Source organism: Talpa occidentalis, unplaced genomic scaffold, assembly GCF_014898055.3.
Source record: "Talpa occidentalis isolate TD23 unplaced genomic scaffold, MPIMG_talOcc4v2.1 talOcc4.3, whole genome shotgun sequence".
NCBI classification, from domain to species: Eukaryota; Metazoa; Chordata; class Mammalia; order Eulipotyphla; family Talpidae; genus Talpa; species Talpa occidentalis.
The window spans coordinates 32,249,212-32,255,511 of record NW_023603184.1 but is presented as its reverse complement, the minus strand read 5'-3'; the positions used below and the strand labels follow the sequence as shown (position 1 = coordinate 32,255,511).

Genomic DNA, 6,300 nt, shown 5'->3' with positions numbered 1-6,300 from the left:
CCTGTACCCCAGTTCTTGTATGCATAAATAAATAAATCTTTGAAAAAGAAAAAAAAGAAATTCCTTCAGTTAGCATCTGGTATATCAGGCGGGCAGCAGAGGAGGGCTACTGGGACATGGTCAGAGGGCCCAGTGGGTCACGCAGGATAGACATTGCTAATAATCACGGTTGGCTTCTAAATACTGGTAGCAATATGACTTCTGATTTTTAATGTTAGGTAATTTATGGGTAAATGAAAAACATCAGTAATCACCCACTACGGTTAATAAACGGCCCTTCAGATGAAACTTATGAGGGCTGGGCCAGCAGCAAGGTTTCAGAAGATGAGCTACCCAGATTTTTTTCTTCCCACGTCTGGCTGGCAGAGCAGCTTTTGTGGCCATTTCGGAAACCGCCCTCACTCCATGCTCAACATGTGCAACAGAAGCACCCATCCTATCTGCCAAATCTCTGCCTCCTTCCTCCACCTTTACTGGTTCTTGCATCATCATGGCTAGCTCCCACCCTGTGTGTTCATCGTTATGAAGATCCTTATTCTTTTTTTTTTAAGATTTATTTATTTATGCATACAAGAGCCGGGGTACAGGCCAGAGATATGGGAGGTGAGAGGATTCACCAGAGACAGAGCAGGGAGCAGAACAGGAGACTGACTGAAATACACTGCTGAGGGGAGTAGCAAGCGAGACAGGAGAGGTCTGCTGCGTCATGTGGGTTGCTCCCTGGCCGGCCAGGATCAAACTCGTGATGCAGAGGCTGTGATTGCTTCATAGTGCTTAAGGGGTGCTTAACCCCTTGCGCCATCAGGGAGGCCCTGAAGATCCTTTTTCTGAACCACAGTGATGGACCGGCAGGGACAGAAATGCTTGACTTCTGGTGTCCCTTCTGGGTTGTTGTCTAAACTGTCAATGGAGAAACACATCAGTATATCACCAGTGTCCGGGTAGGAAAGGGGCCTCCAGTGCTCATAATCTTCCTTCCCAGCTGTTTCCCACAAAGCCAACTCCCCATCTTCCCATCCACTTCCATAGCTGCCACATAGTTCTCAAACACCATGGGGACATACATCACTGTGAACAGGTCCCTGCTAAAGACGATGAGCAAGCAAGTCTCGCCACAGGCTCCATCACTGGCAATCACCAGTTCCTCCGAGATGGCAGCCATTGCTTACAAATGTGCTGCAAGACCCACAACTTATGTGGCACAAGTTCTATAAAATCTCTTGACTTTCAGATGAAAGGCACGCTGGCAACTCTGTGTCTGGTCTCTCTGTGCCAAGGATGCCTGTCCCTAAGACACAAGCTCAGAGACTAGGGTGGGCAGCTAAGCTGTCATTAGAGGACTAAGGGATAAATCTTTTTTTTTTTTAAATGCAATTCTGATCACTGGAAAGCCTAAAACCTTCCTCTTAGGATGGATACGTAAATTATTAATATGACCTCCCTGGCATGACATGATCTGCTTTCCTCACCACCACATCTAAAATCAATTCTCCTTTGTTCCTGGTACAATAGCAATGCTGGTCTTTCAGTTCTTCAGTTGAATCATATGCGTTCCTCCCTTAGTGTCTGCCATACATCATTCCCTCTGCCTGTTTTACTTTCATCCTTACCCAGTTTCTAGTCACTGTTACTTCCTCAGGGAAGACCTTTTTATCTTGCATTTTAAATCAAAGATCCCTTAGCTTTCCTTCATACCACTTATTATAATTAAATGATTATTTAATTAATAAAATGATTATTTAACTATATTTTTAGTGTGTAACTCCCCTGTTGTACCCTGAGCTCTCTGAGGACAGGGCCGCCTTATCTTGTTTACCACTGTCCCCATATCACAGACCATACTATCTTATCTGACTATTGAAAATCAGGGCTCAATATTTTTTCTTTCATTGAAGAATTACAGGGCAAATATTCTCTATTCCTTCTGTAAACTTCACATCCATTCACACATCACATCCAATCTTCTGGGAGTCATTTCTCTGTGACAGTGTTAGCTACCTTACGCAGTGAGGTCTAAGAAGTAGAGACTGCTGCTTTTAAGTGTGTGGTACAGAACCCAGCTGAGTCCTAGCTAGGGGAGGGTACAATGTTGGGAAAGCAAAGAGAGGAATAGGAATAGATTTATCAAAGATATTTCGTAACAACTCTTTGCTATTAAAATCTCCTTGGCCGGTTGTGGGCAGTGTAATGTTAAAGAAGCATGGGGTTTGCAGTCAGACCCAGGTTTGGATCCTAGCTAGACTATTTGGTAGCTTTGTGACTCTGGGCAAGTTCATCATGCTCTCTGTTCCTCAAATTTCTCAGTTATCAAATGAGGATATAATAATGGTACTTTTTTATAAAGTTGTTGGAGAGGTTCAATGACTTGTAAAACACTAAGAGCAAGGCCTGGACTTAGCAGTAAATGTAAGCCACTACTGTATGCTAGAAAATGTCAGCCACTATTTTTACCTCTGGTAAAATAAGATCTCCCGTTTTCCCCAGTGCCCATTTGGTACTGGAAGATGTTTAGGAATATTTGTGGTACTGCGAAGTTCTCAGTGGGAGGTTAGGATTGGAACACTTTGAAAATATAATGCCTCCTCCTCATTTCTTTTCTCTACTTTAAAATCTTCATATCGGAGCTAGTGGGAGAAGGAAAAGAGGAGAAACAGCTTCTGTTTGGTTCCAAATGACAGCAGCATCAGTATTCACTTTCTTGTAGAAGTCTGTTTCAGTTATTTACACATGTGTCTTTACAAACTCCATTGCCAGACAGATGAGATATTCTAAGGGAGGTTGACCAGTTCAGATTCTCGATACCTGGTAATTTGTGAATGCTAATTTTTTAAATCTGGCGAACCATTAGGCTCCCTTTCCTTCTTTTAGTTTTATTGGGACCCTTCTTGTCAAGCAGAGCCTGCTATGTGTAGGCCAATCAAGAGCATAATAAAATAATTGAAGATGGAATTGCAACAATGAACTCATTCAAGCAAGGGCTGCTGGAACCTTGGGGAAAATATTTCTCATAAGAAAAATAGAAGATACCAAAAACCCAAACAGTTAATCCTACCTCAAGACACAGTGTTCTCTCAAAGCCTCTTCCTTCTTTTCTGAAGGCACACACAGTTCTGGAGCAGAAGTTAGGAACCAGACTTTTCACCCACCCGCCAGTTGTTTTCCCCTCCCTTTTTAAACTTGTGGAAGAGCTGCCAATTTTAGAAATTCCTCCTTTGATCAGAAGATAAAGCAGAACAATGCAGTGGAGCTAAGTGGGTTCCTAAGGGACATTCTTCTAGGGTGTGTAAAATTAGCTTGAAGTGTGTATATTGGGCGGTGCTCAGGGGAAGTAGGTGAAAAGCTAGGAGTGGAAAGGGGTGGGTGTCTAGACAAGAGTTGGTAGCCAAAGCCACAAGGAATAATCATAGTTGCTTCTTAACATCTCTATAGAATGGCAACTCCATCAAATCATCTCCTGGGAGTTGTAGGCATGTTTAGGGGGCTTCACCCATTTCACATCCTCCTTCCAAAAGAAAGGAAGAAAAAGGAGTGCGGGAAAGAATTGGGAATCTTTCCCATTGTTTGTTGGAGGTAAATTTTACTGAGAATTGCAGTCTAATTCTACCATATTAGATTGTGAACCTCTGGAAGAAGTACACCCTCTTTTGTTCAGGACAATCTGTTGTAAAATGTTACAGATTCTAGTTAGAACTGAATTTGAACAGAGCAGCAGCTTCACTATCTGTAAATGAAGATATTTTTTCTTTCTCCTTGAAATGGTTATGTAATTTTTTAATCTAACATTTGAGGGTTAAATGTTTTACAAGCATAATCTTGTTTAATTCTCATGAAGAAGTTATTGCAGAGATTATATGTGAAGATATTTTTAAAATGTAGGAAAAAACCTTCTGGTTGTGAGTTATTATCGGGTTATCCTCCTTCCCTGCCTGTTGTGAGGATTAAATGAGGAATTAAAGTGAATGCACTTTACACAATCCACGTGGTGATGTGTTACTACTTACACACCCTACAACACCTGATCCACTAATTGGACTCGGTAAATGCTGGTTGAAGGGAGCAATTTTATATTTTGCCTTTTCCTTTCAGTCTTCCGATCACAAACTAATCATACTGTAGCCTGGAGCCCAAACCAGGAATCTGGGAGCCTCTGCCCGAGTAAAGGGGAGTGCCAATACTGCCAGGAGGGGGCTGGAGAACAGCCTCTGCCTGAGTAAAGGGGAGTGCCAATACTGCCAGGAGGGGGCTGGAGAACAAGCGAGTACTTCGGTGGTTGCAAAGCCTTAGGACTTGGGGCTGGAGAGGTAACCAGCTGGGGTCCCCAAAGGCCTCCCTTCCCTGGCCTGGGGCTGCAGGGATAGACATCCAGATTGTAGGGTAAATGGTTTTCAGGCTTTCCTGCCCTTCCACCATTAGGATTGCCCTGCCTGATGGGGCACCTGCAGTTGTTACATTGCTGTATGCTGTGTTGTTTACTTCTGTGGGCCATGGCTCAGTATTGCCATATTGGCCAAGGGAAGCAGAGGCAGGCGAGAGAAGGGGAGAAGGAAGAGGAAAGAACCCCAGAGAAGCCCAGAGAGAAGACTTGCTTTGGGCTTGGAGGCCTGCGGGCCTCCTGCCTGCCATGTACCTGGTTGCTGCACTACATGTAAAAGCTCAAAAGCCTGAGAAAGCTACCGAGGGCTCCAGGACTCTCCTTTACCCCGTCTGCTCCAATCACAGAAAACCTGCTCTGTGCTCATCCTGCCCCTACACAGGCGTCGTGGGCAATCCCGAGGGAAGTCGGACCTTGGCACCACTACAGCGACCCGACTCTCACGGGACTCGCCCAAGCCCCGCCCACCCCTCAGGTAGGCCACGCGCCCCAGCCAATCACAGGGCGCCTGGGCGCGGAAGGCGGTGCTTCCCTGGCCGGAAGTGACGTGTGGCGCTTGGCTGGCCGCGGAGTCCGCCGAAGCTCTCCGAGGCGACTGAGGGGAAAATGTCTCGGACCCTGGCGGTTGTGGCGGCTCGGGCTGTGGCGGGGGCTGCGGCGCGGGCAGCGTGAGGTGAGGAGCGGTCGGCGCGACGGGGGTGGGCGCCCGGACCCCTGCTTTGCGCGGGCGGAGGGGGATCCGAGGCCGGGAGGCTCCCTCCCCGCGGCCCCCTGCCCGGTCCCCGCCTCTGACCCCGGCCCCGGGCCGGACGCCGCCCGACGCGGCTGCGCCCTCCCGCCCGGCTCCCCCGCGGCTGCCCGCGCCCCGCCGGGCCCCGTTGTGTGCGGCGCGGGGGGTGGTGCCCGGGCGTTAGTTTGGTCCCAAAGGGGGGGGGCGGCCCCCCGGTCGCGGGGGCCGGGGCTGGAGCCGCGGCGGGGCCGGGTCGCGGTCCCGGGCGTGCGGCGCTTCTCGGCTCCGGCGCTGCCGCTGCTCGTCCGTGCGGCGCCCCGTCCCGTCCCGTCGGCGGCTTGGGGGCCGGGGGGGTCTCCCCTTCTCTCTTCCCGGCGAGTGTGACTTCGCCGCGAGTCCACTTGTTCCGGGAAGGCAGGATTTCAGCGCGTGTTTATTTAGCGCATCGTCTTTCCGAGAGGGCTGTCAAATGAAAAATATTTGCGGAACTCTTCCCGAGTAACGGAAGCACAGCGAATAATTCACGGGGAAAAGCACATACTCATGTTCCCCACGAAATGATTTGGCTTTAAAAACCGAGATTCTCCAGCTGTGATTTTTTTTCTTCTCCCCTCCCCACGCCCCCCACCCCACCCCACCCCCCGGGCGAGGGCAGGCTTTGAGGGGGGCAGTGAGGGAGGAGAAAACTAAGTGAGGCGGAAAATGTAGAGATAAAGTGGAAGAGCGCCCGTAGTCGTGGTTCTTTCCCTGGGTTAACTCGCTAGAAGCTGAGCTTGTAATTTTATTTTTATTTTGAACAGTGAGCGTTGGTTTCAGTGGAGGGAGGGTTTCTTTGAACAGGATTACCTGTGAAAGCGGTCCCCTCGAAATCTTTCCATGTGGGTGTCAGGCAGAAAAGCTCTGTGGAGAATATCGTTTAAGATACTGGAACATCAACCCACAGGTTAGAAGAGACGTAGAAAAGAAGAAAGCTATTGTTAGAACAATGGTGAAGACAGTATAAAGGGGAAGGAAGTGCTGCTCAGAGTTCCAGGAACATCGATTCCAGGAGAGACTGTATACTTTTGCCTCCTTGATTTATGGTTCAGGTCTGCACCAGGTGTCTTAGCAGATCTGCTGCGGTGGATGGGTTGGTGCTCATCATAGTAGCAAATTAGACTGAAGAGCTTTTAAGACAGCCTTTGCCATAAGGCATAGT

General features: G+C 48.3%; 1 protein-coding gene and 1 pseudogene across 1 annotated transcript in view; one reads left to right on the top strand and one right to left on the bottom strand.

Moving 5' to 3' along the window:
* Positions 1-243: 243 nt before the first annotated feature.
* Positions 244-1,190, bottom strand: LOC119254946 (transforming protein RhoA-like; annotated as a pseudogene).
* A 3,734-nt stretch (positions 1,191-4,924) lies between these two features.
* PIK3C2A (phosphatidylinositol-4-phosphate 3-kinase catalytic subunit type 2 alpha) overlaps positions 4,925-6,300 on the top strand; it is an 88,003-nt gene continuing 86,627 nt past the window's right edge. The window contains exon 1 of the mRNA XM_037522717.2: positions 4,925-5,045. The gene's annotated coding sequence lies outside the window, so the exon portion shown is untranslated. The remainder of the gene's footprint in view (positions 5,046-6,300) is intronic.